The sequence below is a fragment of the Rhinatrema bivittatum genome, chromosome 2, assembly GCF_901001135.1.
Source record: "Rhinatrema bivittatum chromosome 2, aRhiBiv1.1, whole genome shotgun sequence".
NCBI lineage: Eukaryota > Metazoa > Chordata > Amphibia > Gymnophiona > Rhinatrematidae > Rhinatrema > Rhinatrema bivittatum.
In genome coordinates, this window is record NC_042616.1 from 154,065,486 (window position 1) to 154,090,931 (window position 25,446).

Genomic DNA, 25,446 nt, shown 5'->3' on the forward strand with positions numbered 1-25,446 from the left:
AGGCAGATGCTCCTCCTCCTTCCGGCACGCGGCTGATGCTCCTCCTCTTTCCTGCCCGCGCGGCTCCGGCAACATTTTTCTTCCGGGGCCGCGCGGGCAGGAAGGAGGAGAAGTTCCTGCATTGGCTGATGCTCCTCCTCCTCTTTCCTGCCCGCGCGGCTCCGGCAACATTTTTCTTCCGGGGCCGCGCGGGCAGGAAGGAGGAGAAGTTCCTGCATTGGCTGATGCTCCTCCTCCTTGCTTCTCCTCCTTCCTGCCCGCGCGGCTCCGGCAACATTTTTCTTCCGGGGCCGCGCGGGCAGGAAGGAGGAGGAGCACCAGCATGTTTAGACGCGACTGTACCACGGCCCTGCGATCTTCTTGCTGTGTGTATCTGCCATTGGGATGACGTCCACCGGCGGCCATTGGCCGTCAGCGGCTCGGCGCCCCCTAATGCTCAGCGCCCTAGGCGATCGCCTAGTTCGCCTAGTGCTTCCGCCGGCCCTGGATATAACTTATCTGATTAAGTAGAGATTTGTGTGCGGATATTCAGCGGCATAGTCATGCCTCTGAATATCCCTTGTAATTTAGCCGGATATAGCTGAATATCGGGCCCTTCGTGTATAGGACCCTAAGCGAACAGTTAATTCAATGTTAATAAAAATAGGAGAATTAAGGTTACAGAGCTGTAGCCAAGCAATTTGGCGCCTCTGGCCAAGTAAAAAACTGGGCCTTCCCCCATTATACAACACATGACACCACGAGCTGGGAGACTCTGTCCAAGGTTTGTACAGCAATGCCCATGGCCAGTGCAAGAGTATTAGGTGCCCTAGGAAAACTTTTACAGCCTTGCACCCCCCCACCCCATCACACCCTCCACACACACAATTAAAAATTATGCATTTATAATAACAGATTTTACATGAAAAAGAACATTCAAAGCACAGTCTTCTGAAGTAAAAATATAACTTACAATATGTATATAATATTTACATGCACTGCTGAGGTGTCAACCAGAAAACCCTGCAAAAAAACAAGAAATACTTCAAACCTATATGGCAGGGCTTCCCAAACCTGTCCTGGGGACCCGGCAGGCAGTTGGGTTTTCATGATATCCACAATGAATATGCATGAGATAAATTTGCATATACTGAAGTTCCATGATATGCAAATGTATCTCATGCATATTCATTCTGGATATCCGGAAAACCCAACTGGCTGTGAAGTCCCCAGGACAGGTTTGGGAAGCCCTGATATATGGTATTAGGCCTACTGTAATGCATCTTGGGCATGGGCATGACCCTCAGAGAGCCATTCAAACAGCAACAACCCTACCTATGAAAGTTAATATATAAATATTACACCAGGCCTAAAATAGTAATAAACCCCCAATTAGGAAAACAGAACAATCCAAGCTGATATAGATCCCTAATTAGAAATTACACATTAACAGAATAACTCACTTCAGTCACACATGCAAAACACAGATAGACCCTCAAATACAGAATAAAGAGACCATACAGTATAAATAGAAATGTACAGACAAAATTCTGTATGCACTGCAACAATGGTAAAAAGAGAAATATTGCCATTCCTCATAAAACAAAATTAGTAAAACCATACCAATAAAAAGAATAATTAAAAACAATTAGGGGTGCATTTTAAAAGCCCTACACGCGTAAATCCAGTGGATTTGCGTACGTGGGGGGGGGGGGGGGGGGGGGTTACGCGTGCCGGGCCTATTTTAAAAAGGTCCAGCGACGCGCGTAAAGCCCCGGGTCGCGTGTAAGTCCCGGGGCTTTACTAAAGGGGTGGTCTGGGACGGGGTGTTGGCGGGGCCAGAGGCCTCCGACACAGCAGCCATTACCTCTGTGTTGGAGGATTGCATGGCAGGCTGCCGATGCGCACAACTTGTGCCTGCCCAGAGGCAGGCGCAAAAGGTAAGATAAAAGTCAGGGGGGGGGAAAGGTTAGGGGAAGGGGTGGGAAGGGCAGGCTAGGGGGAATGGAATGGGGGAAGGCAGCGCGGCTCAGTGCACGCAAGGTGCAGAATTGTGCACCCCCTTTCGCGTGCCAACCCCCAGTTTCATAACATGCGTGCTCCTGCGTGCGTATGATATAAAACCGCGTGTCCATGTGTGCGAGCGCATGTTTTAAAATCTACCCCTATATGAATAGAATAACATTCAATAATTAAAAACTCATATAAAAATCTTTCAAACATCAATAAAATATTTCAAAACAGACTTATCAAATAACACCCAATAATTAAAATAAGGATTAAAAAAAATTCCCCATTATCCATACCTTGGAACTTTTGATTTCCAGAAGCCCTGAAATTGTCATGGATTAGCAGGCAGAGAGTAACTGGGGTAGTTGTGCACACACATGCTCTGTCTCATACACATGCATGCTTTTTCTCACTCTCCCACGTACATACCCACATGCTCTCTCTCACTGTCTCACACACAAGCACACATGCTCTCTTTCACTCTCCCACACACAAGCCTACATGCTCTCTCACTATCCCACATATATGCTCTCTCACTCTCCCACATACATGCTCTCACTCTCATGCACACATGCTCTCTCTCACTTTTCTGACACACAAGTACACGTACTCTCTCTCACTCACTTTCTCCTTGTCTTAGCAGGCAGCAGCAGTCTCCTTCTTCAGCCCCCGTGGCCAAGAGAATGACTTCCAGCCATGGAGTATTGGACTACTTCTGGCAGGGCATGCACCTCCTCCTCTGAAGCAGTGCGGCTCCACTGAAATCGATGATGTGGTAAGTGGCCTTACTAAGTGAAAAAGCAGCATGGCCCCTCCAAAATCGACAGCGTGGTAAATGCTACCTTACTAAGTGAAAAAGCAGCGCGGCCCACCAGAATCAGCAGAGCAACTGGGCTGCACTACTTTTCCACTTACTAAGGCCACACTGACCACAATGTTAATTTTGATGGCGTCACGCTATTTTTTCTTTCTCTGAAGACCCGCCAATTGCACTACTCTCCAAGGCACCTTATGGTAGTGGCACCTATGGCTGTGGCTATATTGGCCATAGGCCATAGGCCATAGGCCAATATAGCCACAGCCATAGGTGTGGCTATATTGACACACAGCTGGTGTGGCTATAATGACACACAGCTGCTCCCACTGTGGTGATGCTGAAAACCAAGAAATCTGGAGATAGTTTTGAAAATCCCAAATTCCATTTGAGACATTTATTTACATTTTCCTATTTTTACCATGAATATAGGTCCATCAATTATTCAACTGTAAGAAGCAAAAAGAGCAGCTTTTGAACAGGGGAAGAAAGACTGAGCTAGATTAAAAGAATTGTTACATAACATCATCTAATGTGACATCTTCAAGATAACAAAACATTAATTTGCTAGTTACAAATTACCATTTATGATCTCAGTTTGACTGCATTTGACATCCTATTAAAATTCAAGTCTGATTTATAGTATATACTTAACCTAGAACCACCGAGTGCATGTTTTCATGCATTTGTAAACTATAAATGCTTGCACAATTGGTAAAATTATCACAGTAAGTTTAAACTTCCTGACTTTTAATCATTTCTGCTGACCTTCAATTTCTGATAATTTGACACCACCTTGCCTTGTCTGTTTTCCTAAAAAAAATTGAAACACCCAGAACTACCAAATGCACATTTTCGTGCACGTGTACTTGTACTGTATGTATTTCCTGTATTATGCTGACTTTCAGTGTCTGCTTGGGAAATCTCATGGCTTAGAGCCTCTGCTACATATGCAGATCACTTTTTTGATTGTTGTGTTTTTGAGTCATTTTGAGCCACTTATTTATTTATTTATTTATTTATTTGTAGGGTTTTATATATTAGCTTGTACTGTAATATTTACTGTTTTAGGCTGACAACCTGTGTCAGCCTGTGGTATGTCATGGCTTAGAATCTCTGCTACATATACAGATCTGTTGTTTTTTGAGCCACTTTGAGCTACTTATCAAGTACTGCATACATGATTTTATGCCTCTGGGCTTGTATTGTACTAGTTATTATTATTCCGACAGCTAGGGTCAGCCTGTGGTATCTCATGGCTTAGAACCTCTGCTACAGCTCCATTTTTTTGATTGTCATTTTGTTTTGTGCTACTTTGAGCCACTTAATCAACCACCAAATTCACATTTTTTTTGCCCATTTTCATGCATTTGGGCTGAGCTGGTACTGTACTATTTATTATTATGCTGACAGCTAATGTCAGCCTGTAGTATCTCATGGCTTAGAATCTCTGCTACATCTACAGATCACTTTTTTTTAATTGTCATTTTGTTTTTGAGCTACTTTGAGCCACTTTATCAACCATTGAATTCATGTTTTTTTGCCCATTTTCATACATATACTGTACTATTTACTATATTATACTGACAGCCAGTGTCAGCCTGTGGTATTGCATGGCTTAGAATCGCTGCTACCTATATAGATCACTTTTTTATTGTCATCGTGTTTTTGAGCCACTTTGAGCCACTTATCAAGTACCGCATGCAGGTTTCATGCTCAAGAGCTTGTATTGTACTATTTACTGAATTATCCTGCCATCCAGTGTCAGCCTGTGGTATCTCATGTCTTAGATTCTCTGTCAGTTACAGATTATATTTTTATGACTGTCATTCTGGCTTAGAGCCACTTATCTTTTTCTTTTATCTCTTCTCTTTGTTCCCTAGCACAGAGGAATTTCTGGGTGTGCCTAACTTTCTGCCAAGAGACTGAGAGTTGATAAGTTTGCTCTGTTTTCAGAGATTTGGAAAGATTTATTAGCAACATACAAATGTGCTACAAAGCTGGCCCACAATTCTTTTTACTTTTATTATTTATCTATTCATTTATGGTACAGTAGATGGACAGCTGTTCCTGATGAAATCCAGGTGCCAAATTTTGAAGTTTAAGGCTCCTATGCCAAGTAAGTATAGCCAGAAATGTGTACAGTAGAGTTATAGTTATATTGTATTTGAAATGTGCCAGGATGTTTTCAAAACTGATATGTGACTCAGCACAGCTTCCCCCTTCTCTTCTCTCTCTATCTGCTTTATCTATGTAATTGCTCTTGCTGGTTTTAGTGTTTGTTTGGCAAACACTGTAATTAGGTCTTTATGTGTCTTTGTGAGATAATTACAGCAGCTGACTACTTTAAGTTAGGGCAGTCCTCCTTCTGACCTTAGGTAAGTCTGTTTACCCTCCATTGCCTCAGGTACAAAGAAATGAGCACAATGGCTTGTGTGTATGTAACTGCAAGCAGAAATAATAAACAAAGAAGTGCAAGCATTTCACACAAAATTATATTATAAAGAGAATGATGTAGTTATATTACAGGCCTGATTACTTCAAATTAGATATGTGTACTGTATATCATTCAGTAAAATCTAAAAATATACTTCAAATCGTTGAGTATGTGTTATGACCATCAGTCGCAGATGGCTGCGACCACGTCTACTCATGACCTGCACCATCCTGCTCCCCTCTCCAGGCTTGCTCGCGACATGGGCCAGTCTCTGTCACCATGTATCCCATGGCTCCTCATGGCAGTTGAGATGCTGCCACCACCTACGCCAACTCCGGGCCTTCCTAGGCGCACATACTCACCACCGGGCCCTCTTTTAAAGTCCCTTCGGTAGGAACTTCAGGGGTGTCCCTGATTGATGATGTCATTGGATCAGGATACTTAAGCTCCACCTTCGCCCTCAGCTAGCTGACTTGGCAAAGAGTTCCATTACTTTGCTATGTTCCTGTGTCTTTGCTACTGGACTTCCTAGGACCCTAGAATCTGCCTGGTACCTGCTCCTCGGAGGCAAGTGTGCAAGCTTTACGGGGACCTTGTCTCCTGGCCTCCCCTGCTCCTTGGGCTGGCCCTATGCCTTCCTAGAAGTCCTATCTGCTGGCTCCCCACTCCTTGGGACCACCTCTGGGAATGCTTGCACCACTTGGGAGTTCTGACTTCATACTTCCCTGCTCCTCGGGGCAGTGCCTACATTCTATTCTGAGACTCAGTGCTTCCCCCACTACTCGGGGCAAAGTCTACGTTCTATACCAAGACTGTCTGTGCTTCGCCGCTCCTCGGGATAGTGCCTATGTTCTGCTCTTGGAACTGTCGGTGCTTCCCACTCCTCGGGGCAGTACCTTAATTCTACCACCAGTCACTGCCGGCACCTCCCACTCCTCGGGCTGGACTACATAATCTCCTGGAGACCTGACTTGGGCTTTCCCGCTCCGCAGGTGGGCCTACGTCATCGCATCAGTACCTCCTTCACTGAGCAGCTCCGTCCCTCGGGGTTGCCTCTCCGGGACACCTCCTGCATGGCCTGTCTCGCGCTTCCCGCTCCACGGGCCTGCCTAGTGCCATCCACTTCTGGGGTCTCTGCCCAGGTACTGACCTTCAACCTATCTACTGGCTGTGAGGGTCCCTCCTACTGTGTCTCTTACTCTGCTCCTTGGGACCTCACCACCCTTTTACCCAGAGCTCCCCACTGTGCCTGACCTCACCTCCCGATGGTGTGGACCTGTGGGGCTCCTCCTCACAGGTAGTAACAACTCACACCTTGGGCCAAGCGTCCACAAAGACACAAACCTTTACAGTATAGCAAATATCTAGAACCATCATGTGCATGAAAACATATAACTATGTTTTAGGCTCTATAATTGAAAGAAAACTTACGATTTACTTACAATACAAATTAAAATATATTTTTTTCACATTATATCAGCTATTTTTACAGGTATTTTATGACATTTTTCACATGAAAGTGCAGTTTCACTAGAACTGCTGCAGGCATATTGTTATACAATTGAGAAGTTTGAAGGCTCACAAAATCGGTGTACCTGATCACAGCAGGTTGCAGTTCCATCATTTATGACTCAGTATTTTGGAACTGTAAAACATGTAGGTAAGTACAGCCAGGTACAAAGCATAATGATAGGTAATGATATACAATGATAGGCAATGATGTACAATACATGTAGGTAAGTACAGCCAGAAATAGAAAGAGTCAGATAGAAGTCAAAGTGCCTCAAAAGATGAATCAGTATGTGCGGAAAGAGGGAAACATTTACTAGGCACATGTGCCACCAGCTGTTTTAGAGTGTGACCATATGTATAGCAAATCTGAATAGGGTGGGTGGGGTATAAAATTTTCACACACAGAAATTCATAATATTATTATTAGTGATGACATGCAAAGGCCTGAGTTCACTTTTCCAGGGGAGTGTGTACAGTAGAGGGCACAAAGGCAGATATAGCAATAATATATTTGCCAGGTTAAGTACAGCCAAAAATAGAAATACATGTAGGCCCATCTTGAATTACATTGTAGATATGCACAATATTGGGTCATAAATGATGGAACTGCAACCTGCTGCAATCAGGTACATGAATTGTGTGAGCCTTCACATTTCTCAATTTTACAACAATTCGCTTGCAGCAGTTCTAGTGAAATTGAACTTTGATGTGAAAAATGTCATCAAATACTTGTAAAAATAGCCGACAAAATGTGAAAGAAATATATTTTAATTTGTATTGTAAGTAAATCTTAAGTTTTCTTTCAATTATAGAGCCTAAAACATATAGTTGCATATTTTCATGCACATGATGGTTGTAGATGTTTGCCATACTCATAGGTTTGAAGTGCATTTTTAGATTTTACTATATACACACAATCCATGTTTTGACTTTTGTTTTTAATGATTTTGTTGGTTATTGCATCTAGTTGTATGATCACTTGAAAAACATTTACTATCAGCAAACCAAAACCCTACAATAAGTTTTCATTGAAATCATATGGTAATAAAAGTAAAGAAACCACTGTTATCACAGACTGTACTGTCAAAACTTTGAAATAATTTGATGAAATACTTAATTTTTGTCTGTACTATTTATAAAGCATCAGTTTTAACACAAATATTTGTTTTTCTTTCAATTATAGATCCTAAACCATAAGTGCATGAAAATGTACGCACGGTGGTTCTAGGGTATTGCCATACCCAATACATTTTTAGATTTTACTGTACACATAGTCAATTTTTTTAGTTCTGTTTTTAAGGATTTGGTTGGTTTTTGCATCTAGTTTTATGTTTTATGTTCAATTTATGTTCATATTTACTATGAACAAGCCAAAATACTACAATGCATTTTATTATTGAAAATCGTATGATACTAACAGTAAAAATCCACTATTTTCACAGACTGTATCATCAAAACTTAGAAATAATTTGACAAAATGGTTAATTTTTGTCTGTACTTATTACAGAGCATCAATTATTTCTATTAATATTATGTTTTTTCTTTCAACTGTAGAGCCTAAAACATAGGTGCATGAAAACATGCACACTGGTTATTCTAGGGTACAATTTCAGTGGGTCTAGTGTTAAGCCCAAATACTTGCATATCTATCTTTCACTGCTGTCAACTCCTGAGGTTTGTTCACCACTACTGCTAGCTCCAGCTCTCCTGCCACTGCTGCAAAACACTACCCGATACCCTACTATTAACTCCTGAGACCATCCTGTTATTACTGCTGGTTATACCAATCTCACCCTCCCACTACTAATACCAGCGCCCATGTCTGCTTCCTCACCTGAAAGCATAGTTCTCCTGCTGCCTCTCAAATTTCTCTTTAAAAACTGCCTAAAGTTATGTGGCTACAAAAGTACCCATGTAAGTTGCCCCTGTTATATGTCCAGGCAGGGGAGGTGGCATAAACTAAGTGCTTATAATTTGAAAATTTAGTTTCTGATGGCATTAAATCTAGTAATAGTCATAATAGATAATTTTTCAGAGGTTATGAATTTGTTATAGAATTTAATGTTCTCATAGAATTTAATGTCCTCCTAGAGCTTCTGCAATTCATACCTGACCATAATATGCAGCATGATCAAATAATAAAATGATATGGATCTTTCCATCATATACAAAAAGCATTAATACTTTAGAAACTAAAAAGTAATCAGTTCTTGAACAGGAATGATGTGGAAATGAAAAAAAGTGAAACTTTTATTGGTTTAATCGCTGCATACCTCCTCTTAGGATCCAGATGTTGATTATGTCATAAAGAGGAAATCAAATTCTATTGCAATTTACCGAGAGGAGTTAATCAAATCTTGAAGATGCAAGGAAGTCAACTAAAGCAGAAAATAGCTTTGAATTAAAGGTCCTGGGTGTCCTGTGGCTAATATCTGAAAGTCTGGTGGCAGAAATTTTGAGACTTACACATAGGCCACAGAATCATGTTTAGTGAAAATCTTTCAATAATTAAACATTTTACTATAGAAAAAAATCCATTTATTTTCCAAATTTTATTGTGTGTGCCTGGATCAATTATTTTGTTTTCATTGCTTCTTCCCATTTCAAATCCCAATTTTATTCTTTTTTTATTTTCCATTCATTTTTCTTTTACCATCATCCCTTTTAGCATACTTTCCAAAGGTAGGGAGGCCTATGCAATCACCCTGGATGTGTATGTATCCCATTAGTAACTTTCCCATTTGGTGTGCTATTGACATCAAATTTTCTGAGCAAGTCAGAAGGGCCAAGAGGAGGAGTCAAACACAGGATCTACACATTTCACTAAAAGGTCTATCAGGTATGATCTTGAAATGCTTTATTGGAGTTCAGAGCTCATTTTCTTGATCCATCTTTACTTGGGGGGGATCTTTCTCATAGGTATAGAAAAGTTATAAATAAATAAAATCTATTTACTATAAGGGTTCATGCAGCGTCACTAGAAGGAGGTGGAGAAAGGGAGTTGAAGGATTTGCATGGGAGAAGCAGTGTATTGCTGTGTCGACTCCCTACGGAGAGTAGAAGAAAGGGAGATTGACTTCCCACTCCAAATTGGAGAACGGGGCAATAGTTCACCTGTCCTGTGACTTAGGATAAGTTTGTGTTTTATTGAGGAACCTGCAACTGTATCCACAGGAGGGTAACTGCAATAAGGGAAAGGATACCTACTGCTATACGGTTATAATGGTGAGTATAGTGCAGCCCATGATTTGAATTTCTCCTGCTACTCAGGAAAGAAGGAAGCATCAGGTTGCTGTGTGTAACCTTTGCCTCATCCTCTCCTCAGGTGCAGGGATTTCTGTAAGAGTGCTGGTGCCAATCTGTAAGCCATGCTCCCTTGGGTTCTTTTCTTATGGAAGGAAGTAATAGTCTTTCAAGAATCTTAAAGGCGAATTTTAAAAGCCCAATGCTTGCATTAATTAGGGGATGCATGATTAAGTCGGGCTCGCACGGGCTGAGCGGATTTTAAAACCTGCCCTGATATGGACATAATTGCTGCAGCACACACATCGTTGAAGTTTTCAGAAAGGGGTGAGGCACGCGCCCCCTGCCATATAACTTTACTTCTGCTATGGATGCCAGATAAGTTATTAAATAAAGATAAATAGGCAGATCACTGGAGTTTTAAGGTTTGGGAGTAACTGGGGGGAGTGAAATCTATTAAACCAGGTAGTTTGGAAAACCTCTCTCTTAGGGGTCATTTTCTAACACTTATCGCGTGCGATAAGCCGCTTTCGCACGCGAAAAGTCCCTTTTCGTGTGCGATAGCATGCGGGGGTGGAGTCGGGGCGGAGTTGGGGTGGCACTATTGGGTGCGAAAGCCGGCAGCGAAAACACAGCGGTGGTGCGAAGGCTGCCGCCTTTCGCAGGTCCGCCCCCCCCTTCGCCCCCCGCCCCCCTTTTTCGCTGGATTCACCATTCTGCGATAGAATGATGAATCCAGGCCTTAATTAGGCGAACTGTGGACGAACTGGTAAAATTGAAATGACGACAGTATACACCCCTTTTAAAATTTGGTGCACGTATGCGTGCAGCCAGGCTATTTTATAATAAGCGCGCAAAGACACACACAAGTTATAAAATAGCCGTGTCCCTGGGCACAAGCCGAGAAATGCACCGGCTTGAAAGTTACCATCTTAGGTTTTTGGGAAGTCTTCTGACACCTTTCAGTAAAAATAACACTCTTTCACACAGTCTGGTGTTGTTTAAAAAATAAATCCTTTACTGGAGTACCGATGCAGATGAGTTAATGCAGCAGAGGCGTGTTTCTCAACCACTGGTCCGTGGACCGGCTCTGATCCCTGGAAGCATTTCTGCCAGCCCACGGAGTGATGGCAACTGGAAGAGGATAAGGAGGAAGCACACACCACACTGCACCCTGCACCTTGCACCACAGCCAAAGGAGGCTCTTCCTATCCCTCCCTCCTGCCCGGCCCTACCCTATGAGCTATTTGTTTTCCCATTTGGGCTGGTCCTGAGGTGCCATCTGGGAGGGGCGCAGATGCAGCCTCTGCTCTGCTCTCAGGTCCCGCCTCCTATCCAGAGGCCGGGAGAGGATGGAGATCACCGCAGGGCCTGAAAGTGGAGCAAACAATGAATCCGTCTCATGCCGGCTTGTTGACATTCAGTTGCGGTTTCTCCTGTCCCACAGATCGAATCTAAGGACCAGCTCCAACTGAAAAAACAAAAATCTGCTGGTGAATGTATTAATTGTAATAGTGTTGCTGGTTGGCAGATGGTAGGGAGAAAGAGAGAGGGATTTCTTATCCTTTTCTATGGATGGCTGGAAGGTATTTTTTTCTTTTAGTGAACAATACTGTTGGCTGACTGAGAGAGGGAAGGAGGTAAGAGAGAGAAGCGGCGTTTTTTTTAAGATCTAATTTTTTTTAGTTATAAAAAAGGATTTCTTAAGCTGGCTAGTTACCTTCTTAAAATGACAGACCAGCTACAGGGCTGACCCATGAAATGAAAGATTCAGTGAGGAAGGGATTATATCCTCCCCGCCTCGTTAACTTTCTGGGGGACCCCCTTTCCCTCCCCCCCCCCAACTCATTAATGCTACAACCGGTCCATGTAATTTTCTGACAGGCCCCAAAAGCACTGCCACAGCTCAGTGGGGAAAGAAGAAACCTTACTGTGATTAAAACAGATGAACTTTAGAACAGAACTGAAGGATATCTTATCAGATCTGCCTGTTTATCAGTTCCTGTGCAGAGGCAATGCAACAACTTAAACCCACAAGCAGGGGTCATGGATCAGCCAAGGCAAGTCCACAGGGCAGAAAGGCACCTCCCACCTTTGGAAGGAAGCGGGGGGCAGTCAGAGATGGAGAAAAACACTCTGGCAGACAGCTTGACATACAGACGTGGCAGTTCTTCCCTGAAGAAATGTGGAGGGGGAAAAAGACCTGCAATGTGGCAAAGACCCTCCACCCACCATGTGATTTTGCATGAGCTTATGTATATTTATCAGATGGAAAGTATAAGACAGGGGGGCAAAGGAGAAGGAGGGAGGCGAAACCAGGGAGCAAAGCCAAAGGGCAAATCCTGAGACCCTTGCAGAAAGGAGCAAGGCCCTGATAGTGAAACATCCCTGAAACCAAAAGTGGGGCCAGAAACAGCCCAGCACTCCCTGCTATTGAGAAGGGAGAAGACTAGGTGTGGCTAGGAGACTGGAGAGAGAGAAGATGCCTGCTCAGGTGCAGAGAGTGACACAGGGTCTCAGACAGTGAGGGGCAAGAGCAAGCCCAGACAGCCCGGCAAGTATCAGAGCCAGAAGCAAGACTCCCTCCGGGACTGCCTGCGTGCTCTGCCAGTTCCAAGCCCAGGAAGCAGGCTTCCCCCCTGTCCACATCCTCCAGACCTCCAGCCAGTGTCTGCTTCAGAGGTGAGCAGAGAGATATTGCCTGAAGCTGGGGCCAGGGGCAAGTAAATTAGCCATAAGTATTAATATATCAAGCAGGCTAAGGTTTACGGCATATGTGAAACCACCCATGATACAGACGTTTCTTTAGGAAAACTGATGCTTAGTGGCCAGGATGTTAGAGACAGGAATTGGTGTTATTTTCTAAATGCTAAACCCTGCAAAATCTGATAAATAAAAGTCTGTTTCTGAGGAGAATACCTGTTATCTTTTCCTGATTTAGGTCCCTGCACCCCTAAACTTGCTTACAGGCACACTTCCATTCTGATCAAAAGCATCATAGAGGAAAAGGAGAAGCGGTGATGGGGCAATGAAGCACATGCTCTTCATATCCTCACTGCTATCTTTCCTCTCATTTTTGTTTTAGAGTGTAATCGACAAGGGGGCAATTTTCAAACTGTCCACATAGGTACAAAACTCATGGATACATTATACCCACAGACCTTGGACCTAATTTTCTGAGGGGAAGCATATGCTACTACTAAATACTTTCCCTCCAAAAATTGGCAAGGATACAAAGCATTCACAGAATTTTCCCCCTGCATATTTTTTTTGTGAGTAAAGCTTTTTTGGAAAATATGGTACATAGATCTGAAAATGTGATGTACATGTGTTATTTTCTCATTCTGCTCAAAATATGTCCCCCAGGAGCACGTCCTCTTAAGTTGGCTAAAAATAGGTATGCAAGGAAACCCTGCAGATAGCTTCAGGCAGCCAGTGAGGGTAATTTTCACACAGCCAGTTTATCCTGACAAATGACTGAAGACTGCCATCTGAATGGTCAAACTTTCTATTAAGAAACTGAGCAAATATTACAGTGCATGAGCTGAAGGTCATGGATCCATCAGGCACTGATCTTGGTACACATTGCCTTTTTTTATTTTTTGGCAAAAACATTCTCAGGAAAAGAAACAATACATAAAGGGAGACATTTTCAAATAACTCATGTAGTTCTAAAGCAGGCAGGTGCTTTTAGCGTATGTGTTGTATTCCGCGGCCATGGACGGATACGGCCATGGCCCCCTACCTCACCTGCGGAGGTGACCCGCCGCGGCAGTATCAAGGGAAGTTGTTGAGTCCGTGCCCGTCGCACCGGCGCAGGCCTCCAGGACAGCAGCCGGGATGGGAGCCATTCCTGCCCCTCCCGCACGGTGTCAGACAGCCTTTCCTCCGTGGCCGAAATCCAATATGGCCGCCACCATCTTATGCGCGAGGCCGCACCTCCTTGCTAGGTTTAAAGGGACCTCGACCCTTTAACTACTCACAGCTGTTCTCAAGGAGCCAGAGCAGAGGAAGTACCGTATATAAGGAGACTTCCTCTGCTCATTCCTTGACTTGGCAATGTCCTACGTTGGTCAGGTCTGCTTGCTTTGGTGAGTCTTCTTGTGCTTTGGATCCTTGCTTCTTGGTTCCTGTCTCGTCTTAGTGATTCCTGGCTCCTGACTTCGGATTGGCAACTGGTGATTCCTGGTGTGTGACTTCGGACTGGCAAGCGGTGATTCCTGGTGTGTGACTTTGGACTGGCAAGTGGTGATTCCTAGTGTGTGACTTCGGACTGGCAAGCGGCAATCCCTTGGTGTGTGACCTTGGCCTGGTAAGCGACAACCCTCTGGCACTTGATCTCGGACTTCCTCTGGACCATCGTTTCCAAGGGCCCACCTAAGTCCCAGCAGTCCGGGTCCCTACAGGCTCCTCCCGGGAGGATTGTGGGCTTCCAGAGGTGAAGCTCCAGTTAGCCCTTGCCCCGACCTCACGACTACTTGACCTCTCAAATGTCCACCTAAGTCCCAGCGGCCCGGGTCCCTACGGGCTCCTCCCGGGGGGACCACGGGCTTCCAGTGGCGAAGACTCAGTTGTCTCCTCGATGTCATGACTCCTCGTCTGCTTCCACAGCCACCTCAGTCTCCAGTGCCAAGGGTCACAGCTGGTCGCATCTTTGGTTCTGCCTCGCCACCCGACGGGAGAACCTACGGATTCACCTCCTAAGGTATACCATCCTCCCATTCATCCAAGGGTTCACAAGCCTGAGCATAACAGATTGCCAAGTCCATGGACCCGGCGGAGGCATCTGCCCGCCAGGCCATTCCTGGAATGGCCCAGCATCTGAAGGACCAGCAAAAGATCCTGGATGCCCTTGTCTCTGCAGTGGAGGGCCTGAACCAACGCTTTGAGGTATTAGGGCCCATGAACCCCGCTCTGCCGTCCCTGCCCGTGGCTCCAGGGGGCCTCTCTATTCATCAGGGCGCCGTGCAGGTCACCGTGGGCGATCTTGGGCAGGTAATCCCCACGCAACTCTCGGCGCCCTCTTGATACACCGGAGACGCGAAATTGTGTCGGGGATTCCTTAGCCAGTGCCAGGCCTGTTTTCCTTGTTGCCCGTGCAATTCCCTAATGACTTGGTCAAGAGTACTTATATTATGACCCTGCTCGATGGGAAGCCCTTGATCTGGGCCTCTCACCTATGGGAGAGAAGAGACCCGGTGTTTGGAAGTCTGGACCAGTTTCTGTCCGCCTTTCGACAGATTTTTGATGAGCCTGTCCGCAAATCCACTGCTGTTTCGGAACTACTCCAGTTGCGACAAGGTACTCAGTGGCCGAGTACGCGACAGAATTCCGTACCTTGGCCGCAGAGCTAAACTGGAGGGAGGATTGCCTCCACGGAATCTTCCTGGAGGGGCTAGCCCTGCACCTTCAGGATGGACTAGCAGCGAGGGAACTCCCGGACGATATCAATGGCCTGATAGACTTAGCCAATCGCATGGATCGTCACATGCGGTTTCGTCTTCTGGAAGGGAAGGCAGGAAGGAGGCCCTCGATTTCTCCCAAGGGTGAAGCGGGAGCCCCTTGAACACTGGCCGAAGAGCCCATGGAATTGGTCCGTGGGAGAATTTCCACACAAGAGCGCCGGCGGCGAATGAAGGAAGGATTCTGTTTTTATTGCGGTGCGGCGGGCCATCAAATAGCCGCATGCCCGGTGCGACCGGGAAACTGCCGGGCCTAGGACCTGAAGGGGGTCTCTTCCTGGGCCTAACCTCACCTGCACCTCCACTTACCCTACCAGTGGAGCTAACATCTGCGGCCGGTGAATTCCACATGTTAGCTCTGGTAGACTCTGGCGCCGGCGGCAATTTCATTATGAAGAGCCTGGTGGAGCACTTGAAGATTCCACAGGTCCATGTTCCAGCTCCATTGGTCATCTCATTGATCCAAGGTAAATCCCTCCCAGGACGTGTGACACACATCACGGAACCCGTCCAGTTGAGGGTTGGACTCCTTCATCGTGAGCAGATGGCCTTCCATGTCTTGGAGCATTCTATACATCCTTTCGTCTTGGGCCTCCCCTGGCTCCAGGAACATGGTCCCCAGTTCGACTGGAAAAACTTGCAACTATCCCACTGGGGGCCGAATTGGCATGACAATTGCCTCCAATCAGTGATTCCAATCTCCTGCTCCACCGCCCTCACCAGTCTTCAAGGCCTGCCGGCCCCCTATGCCTCATACGTGGATTTCTTCTCAAAGCAAAAGGACGAGATACTTCCACCTCATTGGCCATTCGACTGCGCCATCAACCTCCTCCCTGGCACAGATCCTCCTCGGGGGCGCACCTATGCCCTTTCACCTGCGGAGAAGCAAGCCGTGACTCAGTATATCCAAGAGAATCTGGAAAGTGGCTTCATTCGAAAGTTAACGTCCCCAGTGGGGGCTGGGTTCTTCTTCATTGGGAAGAAGGACGGAACCCTTCGCCCTTGCATCGACTACCGGGGCCTGAATGCTATAACGGTCAAGGACCGGTACCCCTTGCCCCTCATCTCCGAGCTCTTTGATCATCTGCAAGTTGCGAGGGTCTTCACCAAGCTGGATCTCCGAGGGGCCTATAACCTGATTCGCATCAAGGAGGGTGACGAATGGAAAACGGCCTTCAACACCCGAGATGGCCACTATGAGTATTTAGTGATGCTGTTCGGGCTCTGTAATGCTCCAGTGGTGTTTCAGAACACTATGAATGAGATACTCCGCGATCTCCTGTATCGGTGTGTGGTTGTGTACCTGGATGACATTTTGATATTCTCGGATTCTCTGATCACTCACCGCCAGCACTTCGTCCAAGTATTGCAACGTCTAAGAGAAAATAGATTGTATGTGAAACTTGAAAAGTGCCTTTTTGAGTGGGAGTTCCTTCCCTTCCTGGGGTATATTGTCTCCAGTTAGGGGTTCCGTATGGACCCCCAGAAGCTAAAAGCCAATTGGGAATGGCCACAACCGTCTGGACTGAAGGCACTCCAACGGTTTTTGGGTTTCGCCAACTATTACCGATCCTCTATTCCGCATTATACGTCCATCATTGCCCCGATGACAGCTTTCACCAGGAAAGGTGCGGATCGTAAGAACTGGCCTCCGGGAGCGGAGGCCACCTTCCATCACCTCAAAGAGGCGTTCCTGCAACAGCTGTGCCTATGCCATCTGGATCCGCAACGGCCGTTCGTCATCAAAGTGGACGCGTTCTCAGAAGGCATAGGGGCCGTTCTGAGCCAGACTTCAAAAAATCACAAGTTACGCCCATGTGCCTTCCTCTCTTGTCAGTTCTCTCCAGCAGAGTGGAACTATGCCATTGGCGACAAGGAGCTCTTAGCCATTAAAGTGGCCCTAGAAGAATGGTGCCCTTGGCTAGAGGGGGCACAACACCAGTTTATGGTCTACATGGACCATAAAAACCTTGAGTACCTGCATCGGGCACAACGACTCAACCCTCGACAGGCGCTTTGGGCGTTATTCTTCACCCAATTTAACTTTATCCTACGCTATAGACCTGCCGGGAAGAATCTCAAGGCTGACGCCTTGTCATGTGTCTTCGAGGCTACAGAGACTTCTGATGACCCTCAGTTCATTATCAAGCTATCATGTTTCCTACTGTCCGCCACCATGACCATCCATCCCGGGAAAACTCTGGTTTCGCCTCACTTGCGGAAACAAGTCCTGGCGTGGGCTCAAGACTCCCATTGCTCCGGTCATCCGGAACAATCTCGGACCTTACAGACCCTCCGCCGATACTATTGGTGGCCTAAGGTCAACAAGGATGTCTAGTCCTATATAGAGTAATGTCAGTCATGTGCCCATTATAAAAGGATTCCGGGGTCGACCCCAGGCTTGCTTCAGCCTTTACCAGCTCCCTCGGAACCCTGGACCCATCTTGCAACAGACTTCGTGGTCGATCTGCCTCCATCCAGTGGAAACACTGTCATATGGGTGGTCATCGATCGATTTAGTAAAGTGGCACACTTCGTGCCCCTCCCAGGGTTGCCGTCCGCACCACGGTTGGCCCAGCTGTTCGTCCAACACATTTTTAGACTACATGGTCTTCCAAGGAGTATTCTCTCGGAACGAGGCCCTCAATTCACTGCCAGATTCTGGAGGGCCCTCTGCCAGAAGTTCGACGTCACTCTGGACTATACTTCGGCTTACCACCCTCAGACCAACGGTCTAGTGGAGAGAACGAATCAAACTCTAAAGCAGTTCCTCCGCATCTACATAAATGAGAAACAGGACGACTGGGCATGTCTGCTGCCATGGGCAGAATTTGCACTCAATTCTCACCTTTCTACGGCCACTGGATCCTCGCCATTCCAGATAGTCTATGGGAAGCAGCCACGCCCGCCACTGCCGGTTCCCATTTCAGTCACGTCCCCGGTAGCCCAGCTGTCAGCTGAGGAACTGCACTGCCTGTGGGTCTCCACACGGTGCGCACTGATTAAAGCAAGTCAGGTGGCAAAAAGGTATGCCGATCAGCGACAGAGGCCATTCCCGCCTCTGAGTCCTGGTCAAAAGGTCTGGCTGAGCACCCAGTTTATTCGCCTGAAGCTGCCATCAGCGCGACTGGCCCCTTGGTTTATTGGGCCATTTCCCATCCTTCGACGGATTGGTGCAGTATCATATCAGCTTCGGCTACTGCCTTCACTCAAGATACACATCACTTCCATACCTCCCTTTTGAAGCCTTTGGTACTATCGTGGCCTTCCAGTACGCCTCCGACTCCCCAACCCATCGCCTCTGAAGACGACCTCACCTATCAGGTCCGAGAGGTGTTGGACGTGCGAAAACATCGAAAGAAGTGGGAGTACCTGCTAGCTTTGGAGGGGTTCGGCCCCAAAGAAAACACCTGGGAGCCATTGGCCAACATCCTCGACCGGGGCTTGCTTGATCAATTCCATAGAGACCATCCGTCTAAGCCCAGGCCTCCGGGGAGGCGCGCTAAAGAGGGGGGTACTGTTGTGTTCCACGGCCATGGACGGCCATTGACCCTACCTCACCTGCAGCAGCGACCCGCCGCGGCAATATCAAGGGAAGCAGAGGAAGTATATCAAGGGAGCAGAGGAAGTATATCAAGGGAGCAGAGGAAGTATATAAGGAGACTTCCTCTGCTCATTCCTTGACTTGGCAACGTCCTACGTTAGTCAGGTCTGCTTGCTTCGGTGAGTCTTCTTGTGCTTTGGATCCTTGCTTCTTGGTTCCTGTCTAGTCTTAGTGATTCCTGGTTCCTGACTTTGGATTGGCAAGTGGTGATTCCTGGTGTGTGACTTCGGACTGGCAAGCGGCGATCCCTTGGTGTGTGACCTCGGCCTGGTAAGCGACGACCCTCTGGCACTTGACCTCGGACTTTCTCTGGACCATCGTCTCCAAGGGCCCACCTAAGTCCCAGCGGTCCGGGTCTCTACATGCTCCTCCCGGGGGGACCACGGGCTTCCAGGGGTGAAGCTCCAGTTAGCCCTTGCACCGACCTCATGACTACTTGACCTCTCAAAGGTCCATCTAAGTCCCAGCGGCCCGGGTCCCTACGGGCTCCTCCCGGGGGGACTGTGGGCTTCCAGTAGCGAAGACTCAGTTGTCTCCTCAACATCATGACTCCTCATCTGCCTCCACAGCCACCTCAGTCTCCAGTGCCGAGGGTCAGCTGGTCGCATCTTCGTTTCTGCCTCGCCACCCGACGGGAGAACCTATGGATCCACCTCCTAAGGTGTACCATCCTCCCATCGATCCAAGGGTTCACAAGCCTGAGCATAACAATATGTTATTCACACTAATTTTCAGAGAAAGTACTCAAGTTGTTTCTCTTTGAAAATGAATACAAAGTGTGCACATTAAATGTGCCCATGTGCTTTGCCCCTGCTATTTTATACAGGCAGATAGGAGGGTAAAATAGTGTGCATACTTTTGCAAATGTCATGTATGCGTGCTAATTTCCTCCTACAATCTAAACATGCCACCGGTGATGCCTTCTCACAAGCTGGCTGAAAGCCTGCTCATTCATTTCACCAGACTGAGGAGTGTGATTACTAGATTGGGTAAGCTAGGCACATGAATCCATTTTAGTGCATCTCGATTTCTTTATTTTTATTTATTTACAGTATTTATCTGATTTTTATATTCTACTATTTGGCACTTCAAAGCAGATTACATTCAGGTCCTGTAGTTTTTTTCCCTATCCCCCGAGGGCTTACAGTCATAGATATGTCTTTCAAACCGGCTCACCATGCCCAGGGACATGGCTATTTTAAAACAGACACAAGTATATTCGCGCACATTATAAAACAGCCTGGCCATGCGCACATGTTCACTCAATATTAAGTGGGCATGCACCTGTACGCAAATGCCGTTTCTACCGCATAAATGGGGTATTTTAAAAGGCACGCATGCCAACACTTTTGCCTGTTTTACCAGTTCATTCCCAGTTTGCCCAGTTAAGGGATAGGATTTCCAAACCCCCCTAGTTTAATAGCCTTCCTTCCCCTCCCCCCTTCCTTAGCCCCTACTCTTAAAACTCCAGTGCCTAGATTTTTTTTTGTTTTATTACACGTCATCCATAGCATGTAAGCATTTATTCGCTCACCTCTTGGCCACACCCGGAAATGCCCACGTCCTGCCCCTTTTTCAAAACTTTTTATTTGTGTGCGCAGTGGAAGATATAGGCCCATCTGGGTGACTTCTAAAATCCACTTGGCGTGCACCAAACTGACAGATTTGTGCATCCCTTAATTAATGTGTGCGCTGGGCTTTTAAAATTAATTTTTAAGTTTGTACTTGAGGCAACGGAGCGTAAATTGACTTGCCCACGGACACAAGAAGCTGCTTTGAAAATTGCCTTCTAGATGTAGCACAAGCCTAAAATAGTACATAATATAATAGAAACCTATAATTCAGCAAAATAATCATATTCCAGCCTGAAGTTAAGCCCATAAAAGCTGGAGAAAGGTCATGTGGGTCACAAGACAAAAATTAACCCTAATAATAATTTTCAAATTTGTATGTCTAAGGCTGCATAAAAGAGGAATCATAAATTAAATTTATACCAAAGCATAAACAAAAAAGCAGAAATAAACAAAAAATAATCTGACAAAATAAAAAAAATGCAACCCCAAACCGAATATAGCAGTTCTTCACTAATTAAGCTTCTTTAAAAGGCTAAGGGAGCTAGGAGTCCTAGTTAGGGAGTTCACTTCTAAGATCTTAACTTTTACCTTTTAGAAAAGTAGCAAGTTGATCTAGATCGAAGAAAATACATAAATTATCAATATTTTTAATCTGTCATTTACACAGGCAGATAATAGAAAGACTAGGGGGCACTCCATGAAGTTAGCATGTGGCACATTTAAAACTAATCGGAGAAAGTTCTTTTTCTCTCAACGCACAATTAAACTCTGGAATTTGTTGCCAGAGGATGTGGTTAGAGCAGTAGTATAGCTGTGTTTAAAAAAGGATTGGATAAGTTCTTGGGAGGATTGGATAAGTTCTTGGAAGAGAAGTCCATTACCTGCTATTAATTAAGTTGATTTAGAATATAGCCACTGCTATTACTAGCAACGGTAACATGGAATAGACTTAGGGGTAGATTTTCAAATAGCGCGAATTGGCCTACTTTTGCTGGCGCATCAGGCGCAAGCAAAAGTAAGCTGGATTTTAGTAGATACGCGCGGAGCTTGTGGGGGGCCTCCTGACCCCCACGAGACTTGCCAAAAGTCCAGCGGGGGTCCAGAAGGACCTCCTGCCGTCCAATCGTGTTCGTCTATGGCCGCCGCCATTTTTCGGCGCCATTTTGGAAAATGGCGCCGGCTGAAGACAACAAGATTCAGGAGCAGGAGCCCGTTCCGGACCGCTGCCGTTCCGGACCGCTGCTGGACCCGCAGGTTATTTAAGTCATTTGGGGGGGGTTCGGGAGGGTGGGGGATTTAATTTAAAGGGTCGGGGGTGGGTTTTAGGGGGTTTTAATGTGCAGGTTTTGCGATTTTGCGATTTTTAGATTTTTCACGATTTTTCACGATTTTTCACGATATTTTACCCCCCCAAACGGCAACAATACGATTCCCTCCCCCTCCCAGCCGAAATCGATCGTTAAGACGATCGAGGACACGATTCACATCCCTATTAGCTAGCAATCGCGTAGGCCTTATGTATCCTGGATGCATCACAAGGGGACACCCTTGAGGTTTGCGCCACTGAAGGTACTTGAAGCAGGGCTGCACGGCATGCGCGCCCTAAGGCAGATGAACAGCATGGCGGGAGGCAGCACCCAAACCGGTCCTGCCGGAGAGGACGGCAGGCAGATGCCGCGGTAGCCAAACATCTGTCAACCGCAGGAGGAGTCGCCAGAAAGGTAAGGAGGGCGGAGTGGAGACAGTCTTAACAGAGTGAGAGGAGAGGCATGAGGAGTGGAGGAGGAGGAGGGAGGAGAGGAGATGGGAGGACAAGGGCATGAGTGCTAGGGGAAGGAGGAGTAGGTGTAAAGACAGGGACAGGAGCAGAAAGAGGAGAAGAAAAGGGATAGGAAAAAGCAGGAGGGGGAAGGGGATAGGCAGGCAAGGACAGAGGGATGAGGATGGCAGGCCAGGGATAGAGAGAGAGGCCAGGGATAGAGAGAGAGAGAGGGTAGAGAGGAAGGGAGTTGGCAGGGCAGGGGCAAGAGGGGTGAGGAAGAGATGGGAGAGGGGAGTGGGAGGGAGAGTGAGGAAAGGGAGGACACCTATCCAGAAGCAGATGTTAGCCAGGCAGCACCACGCCCTCATCTCAGGGCTATCAAGTTTAGCATAGGAGAACAACATGGTCATTGCAGGGGTCCTGCATCAATATTCCATGCTCTTCGGCAACTGGATGACCAAGACCTCTAAGGCAATCAAAGGCCAGATATGGTGCAACATAGCCCAGGACATCAGCACCTGAAGCGGAGTCCAAAGAAGTGGGGAGCAGGTGTGCACAGGTATCAGGACATCAAGGCGCAGCTAAAAGCTAAGGTGGTGGTGAGAAAAAAATATCAAAGGTGGACCGGAGGAGGACATCTTGTCCCATTGTCCTCACCATCATGGAGGAGCACCTCGTGGAAATGCTAGGACAGGATGTCTTTGAGAGCATGGATGAGCGGCTGGATATCATGCAAGCCGCAGCCGGTAAGTTCACCTCACCTGTAAATAGGAAGGCAGCAACGGGTGTACATATCATTTGGCATTAGATGTTCACAATGCAAAGAAGCAAAGTGCACCTCTGAATCCAAATGTAAAAAGGATACTAACTGTCATTGGTACTTATGTCTTAATTTTAAATTAATTTAATTTTTTTATATATACTGACATATCACATCAGTTTACATGCAGCTACTGTAGGTATTTCCCTATCCCCAGGGGGCTTACAATCTAAGTTTTTGTACCTGAGACAATGGAGGATAAAGTGACTTGCCCAAGGTCACAAGGTGCAACAGTAGGACTTGAACACTGGTCTCCTAGTTCATAGCCCACTGCTCTAACCACTAGGCTATTCCTCCTCCCTAAACTGTTTTGTTTCCACAGTTCTCACCCATGAAGCTGCAAGTCCTAGCCAGGAAGGGCCAGGGACCTGCCAGGAATTCCTAGCGTCCAGTCGGGAAGCCCCAGAAACCAACAGCGTACCACCAGCTTTCCTCAGGTTCTACCTCATGGATGCATAGACCCAGGTGAGCGAGAAGGAGGCGGAGGAGGAGCAGCAGCCACTGACTCAGGAGCCACTGGCAATGCTGCAACCCCTGGGTTCAACAAACCCACTCAATGTGTCCCTCACCCTCTCTGGTTTAATGGAGGAACAGAGCCTTCATTGGGAGCCTCTACAATCTGCACAACCTTGAGCCAGCACACTACAGCACCAGCCCAAAATACCATGCCCTCGGCAAGAGAGCCTTCAAGCCTGGTGACAACAGATTTGGAGGCCCAAATTCCATTACCGGCACCAGGCCCAGCACCAGGGCCCCCACCAGCCCCAACATCCCTGCTACCAACAGACGAGTCCAAACATGAGCAGCTGGATCAGCTTGATAGGAGGCATGGGGTACACCTGAGGCACATATGGGCAGAAATACTGCACCTCAGGAGAGTTGTAAACAGGCAGAACCAGATCCTCCGCGATCAAACCATTGCCAACACCCAAAATGTCACAATGCTTGTTGCTGCAATGAACAGCATGACAAAAGTTCTCACCCAGATACTGCAAAGAATGCCTGAGCAGCCATCAGGGTCTTCCTCAGCATCAACAGACTCCATACCCTGCAACAATCCATGTGCTGACAGATACCAGAGGGGTAAGCCCCCAAACTCCATGCCTCCCCCAAGTGGCAAGCCACAACATGGCAAGGGGCCATGAACACTTGCAACACCTGGCCTCTAAGGCCAAAGAACAAGTCTTGTAGGACAAGCCTGGCCAGGTCTTTGTACATAGTTGCTGTGCCATCTAGATGGAAGAAGTCTGCTGGGCCTATCCTCAGTACAGAGTTGCTGTGCCATCTAAATGGAAGATGTCTGCTGGGCCCATCCTTAGTACAGAGTTGCAGTGCAGTCTAGATGGAAGAAATCTGCTGGGCCCGTCCTCACTACAGAGTTGTGCCAGCACACAGAAGGGATGGTTTACTTTAAACCATTATGGTCCAGCAGCCTAACTGTAAAGCTCTCCAGAATCTGCCCATTTTCCATCCTTCTTAAAGACCCCTCCAGTCAAAGTCCAGCTGCTGCCTCTTCTCATCATGTCTCACTTCCTGCTCTGGATGCTGGTGTCTCATCTCATTGTAGCTCCTGCTGCTGCTGCCTCCATGTTGCTGGTGTATCATCTCAACTACTGCTGCTGTTGCCTCCATGCTGCACTCTCCAGTCCTGCTGCTGCTGCCTCCATGTTGCTGGTGTCTCATCTCAACTACTACTGCTGCTGTTGCCTCCATGCTGCACTCTCCAGTCCTGCTGCTGCTGCTGCCTCCATGCTGCTGGGTCTTCTCCTGGGGCTCCTGCCTCCATGCTTCTGTGTCTTCACCTGGTCCTGCTACCTCCATGCTATGTTCTCCAGTCCTGGTCCTGCTGCCTACATGCTGAACTCTGCTGCCTTGGCCCTTAGGCTATCCCCTTGAGTACACTCTTTCAACATGGACTGTCTGAGCCTTCAGGTTAACAGCATGTTTTAGTATTGCTTTTACCTATAACATTCGAGCTGTACTGTAACTCTTGGGATGCCACTTCCACTTTCTGTGTTCTTAGTTATAATCATGATTGTACCAAAAGGATAAGATGCTAAACCTGTATATGTAATGATCCCATTTCAAACAATGTATGTACAAGATTTCACAGAATGTGCTGTTCATTAAATTTACAATGGTTTGTGCTATTTACTATCTTGTCCCTACAGATTGTGATTACCTAAGACATTGACTTTATTTTAAACAGTGCACTACATGTCTTCGCTA

General features: G+C 46.6%; 1 long non-coding RNA gene across 1 annotated transcript; it reads left to right on the top strand.

Annotated features, from left to right (window-relative positions):
* The first annotated feature begins 2,579 nt into the window (after positions 1-2,579).
* On the top strand, positions 2,580-25,446 carry LOC115084206. The gene is made up of 3 exons (XR_003854504.1): positions 2,580-2,764; positions 4,687-4,922; positions 23,540-25,446. It is a non-coding gene; the product is annotated as an uncharacterized LOC115084206 (long non-coding RNA).